Raw genomic sequence first — 8,126 nt, 5'->3', positions numbered from 1 at the left:
AACTGCTGAAACGTGTTCCCTGGACCATTTTGACTGGCATGAATGCCTTCTGTCCCCGCACTTTTATTTTAAAAATCCACACACAAATGAAAGTGGAAAAACTGCCAACGCCTGACTTCTGCCCCGTTTCCCACCCGCAAGCATACGCTTAGGTACCTTTGGGCCCCGTGGGAAAAAAGCCACCTAACGTTCAGAACAACCAGTAACAGGAAGACGAGAACTTCATTTCTAAAGAAGGAAATGTTTCTCATCCTAGTGGATTCTTAGGAGCTGGCTGGCTGGCTTTTGGCATGACCGTCACGTTGGGCACGGACAGCACGCAGGTTGGCGTCTTCCGAAAGCCAGCCGGGTGGGCCTCAGGGCCTCCTGCAAACACCAGGACCCGCACCCTGGAAGGCAGGCCTGTGTGGAAGCCCCGAGCGACTTCTCGCACCAGACGCTGGAAGGGAAGGTCGCCAACCGAAGTTCCCTAGGCTTCTGCACCGGCTCCTCGCACCCAGGGCGGTGGCACAGGCCTGTAACCATGCGGGATCTTCACCCGTCCAGTAGAGGGCGCGCTCCGCACCGCTTTGGTAGCCAGTGGTTTCCTCGGGCTCTGCCACCGGTGGGTTTGCGGGACTTGCGGGCAGCCTGCTTTGCAGGAGCCCTGGTATGGAGACCCCTGCACTTAGCCTCCTCCTCCTGGCTGGAGCTCGGAGCTGGAGGCAGAGCAGGCCTTGGAGAGCCACGGCCAACACCCTGGCTCCTTCTTTTCTCAGGAAGTGAGTGGCTTTCCTAAGAGTGAAAGGCGGCCGTGGTAACAATAAAAGCAATCTAAATGCAAACTCGTGCCCATCATTTAGTTACGGAAAGTGTAACAGAAAGGTGGGCAGATGCCTCCATCAGGGCCCCGTGTTCTCCTGGGACTTTCAAGGTGTCTTCAAGGGCGCTCCACCAGCCAGCCCCGCGCGAACCCAGCTAGCGTCCCTGGTCACTAAGAGGAGCTGGTCAACAGGAGCGCCCCTCCTCTACAGTTAAGACGGGAGCCCGAGGCTTTACTGGACAGGCGGACGCGCTGCGCGAGCCGGAGATGGAGGCAGGCCTGCCCGCGGTTATGCTAAGCCCTTGGGGCTCAGTCTCAGACCCAGACCCACTTTGGAGCACCCGAGGAAACCTGAGGCAGGGCGGAGGGCCAAAGGGAACACACCCCTCTTTGGGGCCAACAGCCACCTCTCATCTAGGGCTCTTACAGCCTCACCTCCCTCTCTCATCTTTAAAAAACCCTCTCAGCCAAAGGAGGTTTTTCTTTTAAAGGGAGGTATAAATAGCAATTGTTGGTAAGGGAAGACTGGGAGCCTCCCAGTCTTCTGAAAACTCGTGTTAAGTTTCTACCTTCGTTCTGGCTCCTCGGCCAGGGGCTTTACGAGAAAGCTGCTCCAGGGTGTGGTGGTTGGGGGCTCAAGGCTTTCTCTCCCTGTATTCCCGCATTACCTCCATCATGGGTAATGAGGACCCTCAACATCCGAGCCCCGACCCCCTGCAGCCTCCGGGCCCTCCTCCGGTGTTGAGGGGCTGCGCAGAGCTCACCATGCACACACGTTCTCACCGTTAGTCCCAAAGGGAATGCCTTTGTTTCTCCCCTCTTTCCAGAATTCCTGTTCCTCCTTCCAGGGTTCAGGGCAAGTCAGAAATACGCTCATTCTTTATTTACGTATACACTTCACCTCTTCCTTAGATTCTGACAGCCCGCCCCACGCAGAAATGTCTCATTCTACTTTATATATCTAGCCCAGCATATAACAAAAATGTAAAAACATATTTACCAGTAAGAAAGACACCGTCAGAAGCCTTTAAGTGAACACGTACTTTATGGGAACCACCTAAAGAGCTAAAATTTTACCTTGCTTCACAGAAGGCTAATTTCGTCTTGTGGTGAGAAAATCATTCTTGCCTAGATGTTAAGACAACAATTTTCACAAATATTGATCTCGACCCCTTGTGCTTTATGCCTTCTGAGCCCTGCCATGAACTTCCTATTGGCCAAGGCTGAGGTAGCCATTAGAAATATGTTTGGGATACGTGTAGGGTGTCGGGACAGATCGGGTGCTTTCACAACTATTGGTATGCCACAATTCCTTTTTAACAAAACTTGTCTTTATAGTTGAGAGCATTACAGATGTTCCCCCTTTTTCCCCCCCTCTCATCCCCCTCCTTCCCCCTCCTACCCCCTCCTTGCTGCTCCCGCCCCCGTCCTGCCTTCCCCACACTACTGTCTGTGTCCATTGGTTATGCATTTATGCATCGAAGTTCTTTGGTTTATCTCTTCCTGCCCCTCAACCTTCTCTCTGAGGTTCTTCAGTCTAACAACCAATCTGTACTTCTTAATCCCTTCACCTTTTTTGTCCACCCTCCCCAACTCTCCATCTGGTAACCAACAAAAAGTTCTCTGTATCTATGAGAATGTTTCTGTTCTGCTTGTTCATTTTGTTTGTAGATTCAATTGTCGATAGATATGTATTTATTGCCATTTTTTTTTAATCCTCACCCGAGGCCATTTTTGCATATATCTTCAGATAGAGTGGGAGGCAGAGAAGGAGGAGGAGAGAGAGAAACATCAGTGTGAGAGAGACACATCGACTGGTTGCCACCCACACGACCCAACCAGGGCTGGGGACAAACTGCAACCAAGGTACGTACCCTTAGCGGGAACCGAACCCGGACTTTCTGGTCTGCGGGCTGATGCTCTAACTGATGAGCCAAACCGGCCAGGGCATTTATTGCCATTTTATTGTTCATATTTTTTATCTTCTTCTTCAAGAAGACCTTTCAACATTTCATATAATACTGGTTTGGTGGTGATGAACTTTAGCTTTTTCTTGTCTGGGAAACTCTTTACATGCCCATTGATTCTAAATGATAGTTTTGCAGGATAGAGTAGTCTTGGTTGTAGGTCCTTGCTTTTCATCACTGTAAATTCTTGCCTCTCACTTATGGCCTGGAAAGTTTCTTGTGAGAAATCAGCTGACAGTCTTATGGGAGCTCACTCGAAGGGAACTAAGTCCTTTTCTCTTGCTGCTTTTAAGATTCTCTCTTTGTCTGTTACCTTTGGCATTTTAATTATGGTGTGTCTTAGTGTGGGCCTCTTTGGATTCATCTTGTTTGGGACTCTCTGTGCTTCCTGGACTTGTATGTCTGCTTCCTTCACCCAGTTAGAGAAGTTTTCTGTCATTATTTTTTAAAATAGGTTTTCAATTTCTTGCTTTCTCTCTTCTCCTTCTGGCACCCCCATGATGTGAATGTTGGTATGCTTAAAGTTGTCCCAGAGGCTCCTTAAACTATCCTCAGTTTTTTAAAATTCTTTTTTCTTTTTGTTGCTCTGACTGGGTGTTTTTTACTTCCTTATATTCCAAATTGATGGTTTGCTTCTTGGCTTCACCTGCTCTACTATTGATTCTCTGTAAATTATTCTTTATTTCAGTTAGTGCCTCCTTCATTTCTGACTGATCCTTTTTTATGTTCTTGAGGTCCTCACTAAGTTCCTTGAACATCCTTATAACCAGTATTTTGAACTCTGCATCTTTTAGATTGTTTAACTCCATTTCATTTAGTTCTTTTCCTGGAGTTTTGTTCTGTTCTTTCATTTGGGACATGTTTCTTTGTCTCCTCATTTTGGCTGCCTCCCTGTGTTTGTTTCTATGTATTAAGTAGAGTTGCTATGTCTCCTAGGCTTGTGTAGTAGGTGTCCTGTAGAATCCAGTGGCACAGCCTCCCTGATCACCCCAACTGAGCACTTGAGGTGTATCCCTCATGTGGACTGTATACCCTTCTATTGTAATTGAGTCTTAATTGCTGTCGGCACATTAATAGGAGAGATTTACTCAGGCTGATCAGCTGCAAGGACTGATCGTGCCCACCACACAGAGCAAGACTTACTGCAGCAGGGCTCTGGGACCCACTGAGTCCACTCCTTGAGTGTGTCACTTGTGGAGGTGGTTGGGTGGTGGTGTTTTGATGTGGTCTGAAGCTGTCCACTGGGTGTTCTGGCTCTGGGACAAGGTCAGCCTGTGACTATGTTCTATCTGGGACCACCAGGTATGAGCTACAAAGTGATCTGCAGATGGCTGCTTCTTGTGCTGGGCTTGGAGGTGCCCAGGTAAAGCCAAGCTGTGAACCAAGGCTGGCTGCTCCTAGTGCCCGACCCGGGGCCACTTAGCGAGAGGTATGGGGCTCGCTGAGGCCAGATGCTGCTTGTTTGAGAGAATTTAGAAAAATATGAAGCAGGACCCAAGACAGGCCAATCCTATGGTAAAGCCATGGAAACAGCTTGGGTGAGCCCGAAAGTTGGGTGGGGCGGGGCTTCAGGGAATCACCAGGGCGGGGCTACCAGTGTGAGCCAGGTTGCTGGAGGCCCAGATATGGAACCGGGCTGGCTGCCCTGTGGGGGAAGGGCTCACCAAAGGAACAAAGGCCTCTGACAGCCCGTCTGTCCAGGAGGAAGCTGCCTCTCCAGCTCTCGCCCCGATGGCAAACGACTCAGTTCTTCCCCGTGTGTCTCTGGCGCCTTTCAACCAGCCTCCCCCAAGCCGGAGCCAGTCTCCACGTGGCTCTTCTTTAATTCCCTGGTCGTAGGACTCCATCCAGCTCGATGTCAGGCGGTTCTGGGGGACGGCTGTTCTGTAGCTCAGTCGTCACTGTGATGTGGTTGTGGGAGCAGGTGATACCCCGGTTACCTACCCTGCCATCTTGACCGGAAGTCAGTGACAATCAGGACTTTTCCCTAGAAAACTTTAGAAACTTTTTTTCCTGTTAGTCTCTAGAATTCCTCCTCTTTTTCGGCCATGTACCTAGACACTAACTAACTATAACTTAGGCCTCACAGAGATGCCTCCAGTTTTGTTCTTTTACGATTTTTACAGACATGTTGTTTGTTTTGATGAAGCTGGTACAGACAATGTCCGTTCAGAACCTCCCAGACCAAACAGAACAAATAAAATTAAGAAGAGCAGTGTCCCATTGTAGTCACTCCTGCACGAATAACTACTAACCGTCAAGGAAAATTACAACTTTTCTGGGATCTTCTGACAAGAGTCTAAAAAATTTATTTTATTTTTAAAAAATCCTCACCCAAGGATATTTTTCCATTCGTCTTAAGCTGTAGTGTGAGGGGCAGAAAGAGAGAGACATCGATGCAGGAGAAACGCATCGATCGATTGGCTGCCTCCTGCACGACCCCGACCAGGGCCGGGGACTGAACCGCAGCCAAGGTATGTGCCCTTGACTGGAATCGAACCTGCGACTCTTTGGACTGCAGCAACCGCACGGTGAAACTTCAGGGCCAATGAGAAGTCATGATGAATGCGTCCATTGGCCGACCTTATTTATCACCAGCCTGAAAACACACAGTCCTGGACATGGGGGCCTCCCTGGGCACACGTGTAACGTTGCAAAAGGAGAGGGCGATACGAGGGCCTGAGGTTTATCACCAAAAATCCGCACAACGAAAACACACAATGTGAATGACGGGCACTAAAATTCAAAAGACCAGATTTTTTAAAGAGATGAGGCGGGTGGGGGGTTGCCAGTTTTCACGTCCCTTTTGAACACCACGTTACAAAAGAACTATTTTTAAAAATAAAAAAAAACGCTTGCGGGAAAACAAAATAAAATAAAAAGAATATTAAAACTGTTGAATGACCCCCTGTTTGTTCCAGGTAAATTTCAGTCACCTCTTCCTCCATTCCCAGTTCTTTTTTTAAAAAAAATTTGTTTTCTTTATTGATTTTAGACAGAGAGGAAGGGAGAGGGAGAGAGAGAGAGAAACATCGATGAGAGAGAACATCGATGGGCCGCCTCCTGCGTGCTCCCCACTGGGGATCAGGCCCACAACCTGGGCATGTGCCCTGACCAGGAATCGAACCAGCGACCTCAGGGAGCACAGGTCGACACTAACCACTGAGCCACACCAGCCAGGCATCCCAGTTCTTTTGGAGTGTGGTTATCAGCAACTCTCTGACCTCCAAAGAGAAATAGGAGCGAAGTCACTGGAACTCCCTGTCTTGGACACTATGGTTCTTTGAGATTCCGAAGACGTGTTGTCCTGTTCACTTTGAAGTGAACTCACTGCTCTCCTGTCCAGTGACTCTGAGTTTAATGTATTCTCCTTCCTTCTTCCCCACCCAAGCCCTCCGTTGAAGGTTTTGCCTCGTGGTCAGACATGGTGCTGGTGGCTTCACCGGGGCCCCCCGCACAGCAGCGGCCTCCGGTAGGGAGAACCTCTCTGTGCCTCCAGCTTCGACCGCAGTCTGGCTGACTGGCATCCTGGGGACTCTTAGGAGAAAGCGTCCTTTTCACGGAGCGTTGTCTCTACTCAGTCCAGCCCTTGGCCCCCTCCCTCCCCACCCAGGGAGGGAAACCGGTGACTAAGGCCACTCTGGCTAACTGGAAGGAATTGGGCGTTGCTGGGCACAAAGCCAGGAGCTCGAACTCTCTGAAGCTTGGGCCAGGGCAGCTGCTGAACCTCCCAGCAGGGCTGGACCGGCGGCTGGCTACCTGGGGAGAGCCTTCTGCTCCTGACAACGGGCAGTGTTCAGCCCTGCTTGCCCTGGGCCCTCCCCCGCTGCTTTGCCTGGATCTCTGAGCCTCTTGGTAACTCGACCTGGCAGCACACCGCTCTGTGCGGCGGACTTCCAAGCAGGCTCTGCCCCTCTCCTTCAGAGCTGTGTGTCCCCAGCCTTGGAAGCCAACAAGAGGATCACGTTTCCTTAGCTCCTTCCTTCCAGGCTCCCGGAACTGAACTTTTCAGACCTATATCCAGTCGCTATTTTAAACGTTCCCCACGCATTCCACTTTTAGGCTGATCTCAGACCTGAAGCCGCCAAAGGAGCCAGGCACTGTTTTCGGAAACACACGCAACATACCTTCGCGCCGGGACACTGCGGAGCCTTCGTCCGGGGCAGCCCTGGCTTCGTCCTGACAACCGATTTTTGTTCTACTTTACCCCCCCCCCCCCCCGTGACCGTGCTCTCTTTCTCCCACTGTGATTTCTTTTGCTCGTCTTTGTCTTCACTTCTGTTATCTTCCTATCTCGGAAGATTTTCTCTTTTCTTCCCGATGTTTGAGTTTTTCCGGTCAGGCTGCCTCTTCCTCCCTCTCCTGGCAAGCTCTCTGTTTCAGGATTTCACTTGCAGAATTTTAGGAATCACTAAAGAACTTCTAGATTGTGGATGGGGATAAAGGGCAGTTCGTTTCTGCTCAGGGTTAGGCTCCTGGGCAAGCCCAGGACTTGACTGCAGGTGTAACCTTTATCCCCCTTGCTCCTGACTCCGGGGCCTGCATTAACCATTTGCCCACAGCCCTTCTGAAGAGGGAGGCAGCTTTTCTCTTCAAAATGCCTCCGCCCTGGACTTCTCAGGCACACTGCCGCCTAAACATGGCTGGAGAACTTGGAGGCGCAGGACAGTTACGACTCAGGAAACCTTTTCCTTGAGAGTCCTCGGCATTGATGGTTCACATGAGCTTTTTTGTTTTGTTCTATTTTTTTTTTTTTTTGGTAAAAAGAACACTACAGCCCTGACCGGTTTGGCTCAGCAGTTAGAGTGTCCGCCCTCGAACCAAAGGGTCACAGATTTGAATCCCAGCCAAGGGCACATACCTGGGTTGCAGGTTTGATTTCCAGCCCTGGTCAGGGTTGTGCGGGAGGCAACTAATCAATGTGTCTCTTTCACATCGATATGCCTCTCTCTCTCTTTCTCCCCCTCCTCCTTCCACTCTCTCTAACAACAACAACAACAACAACAAAAATTAATGGAAAAAGCACTGCGTTTAAGAGACAGAACAGTTCCAGATTTGCTACCTATGGGCTGTGCATCCTTTGGCAAAACACTTCCTCTGTTCTTGGAGTCCTGGCTGGTACACGGGAGAGCAGCTGCCTGGGGCATGGTGGAGAGGACAGTCCAAGCAGGAAAGCAGAGTGTATCGAGGTGTTAGGGCGAATGAGCCGGGTGACATCCCGTTTTCCCTTAAATCATTCCGAGTTGGAGGTCCTTAAACAGTAAGACCTGTGTTCCTCAGCTTATTGTAGGTGGGTCTCAGGGAAAGCTACAGGCTGGGAAGGGTTCAGAAACCCTCGTGGTAATATGTGGCTGAAA

The 8,126-nt window shown here is 50.0% G+C and overlaps 1 pseudogene; it reads right to left on the bottom strand.

Annotated features, from left to right (window-relative positions):
* Positions 1–247: 247 nt before the first annotated feature.
* Positions 248–6,195, bottom strand: LOC118627792 (annotated as a pseudogene).
* Between the last annotated feature and the right edge of the window lie 1,931 nt (positions 6,196–8,126).

The sequence above is a fragment of the Molossus molossus genome, unplaced genomic scaffold, assembly GCF_014108415.1.
Source record: "Molossus molossus isolate mMolMol1 unplaced genomic scaffold, mMolMol1.p scaffold_m16_p_13, whole genome shotgun sequence".
Classification (NCBI taxonomy): Eukaryota; Metazoa; Chordata; class Mammalia; order Chiroptera; family Molossidae; genus Molossus; species Molossus molossus.
This window is presented reverse-complemented; position numbering and strand designations above follow the sequence as displayed.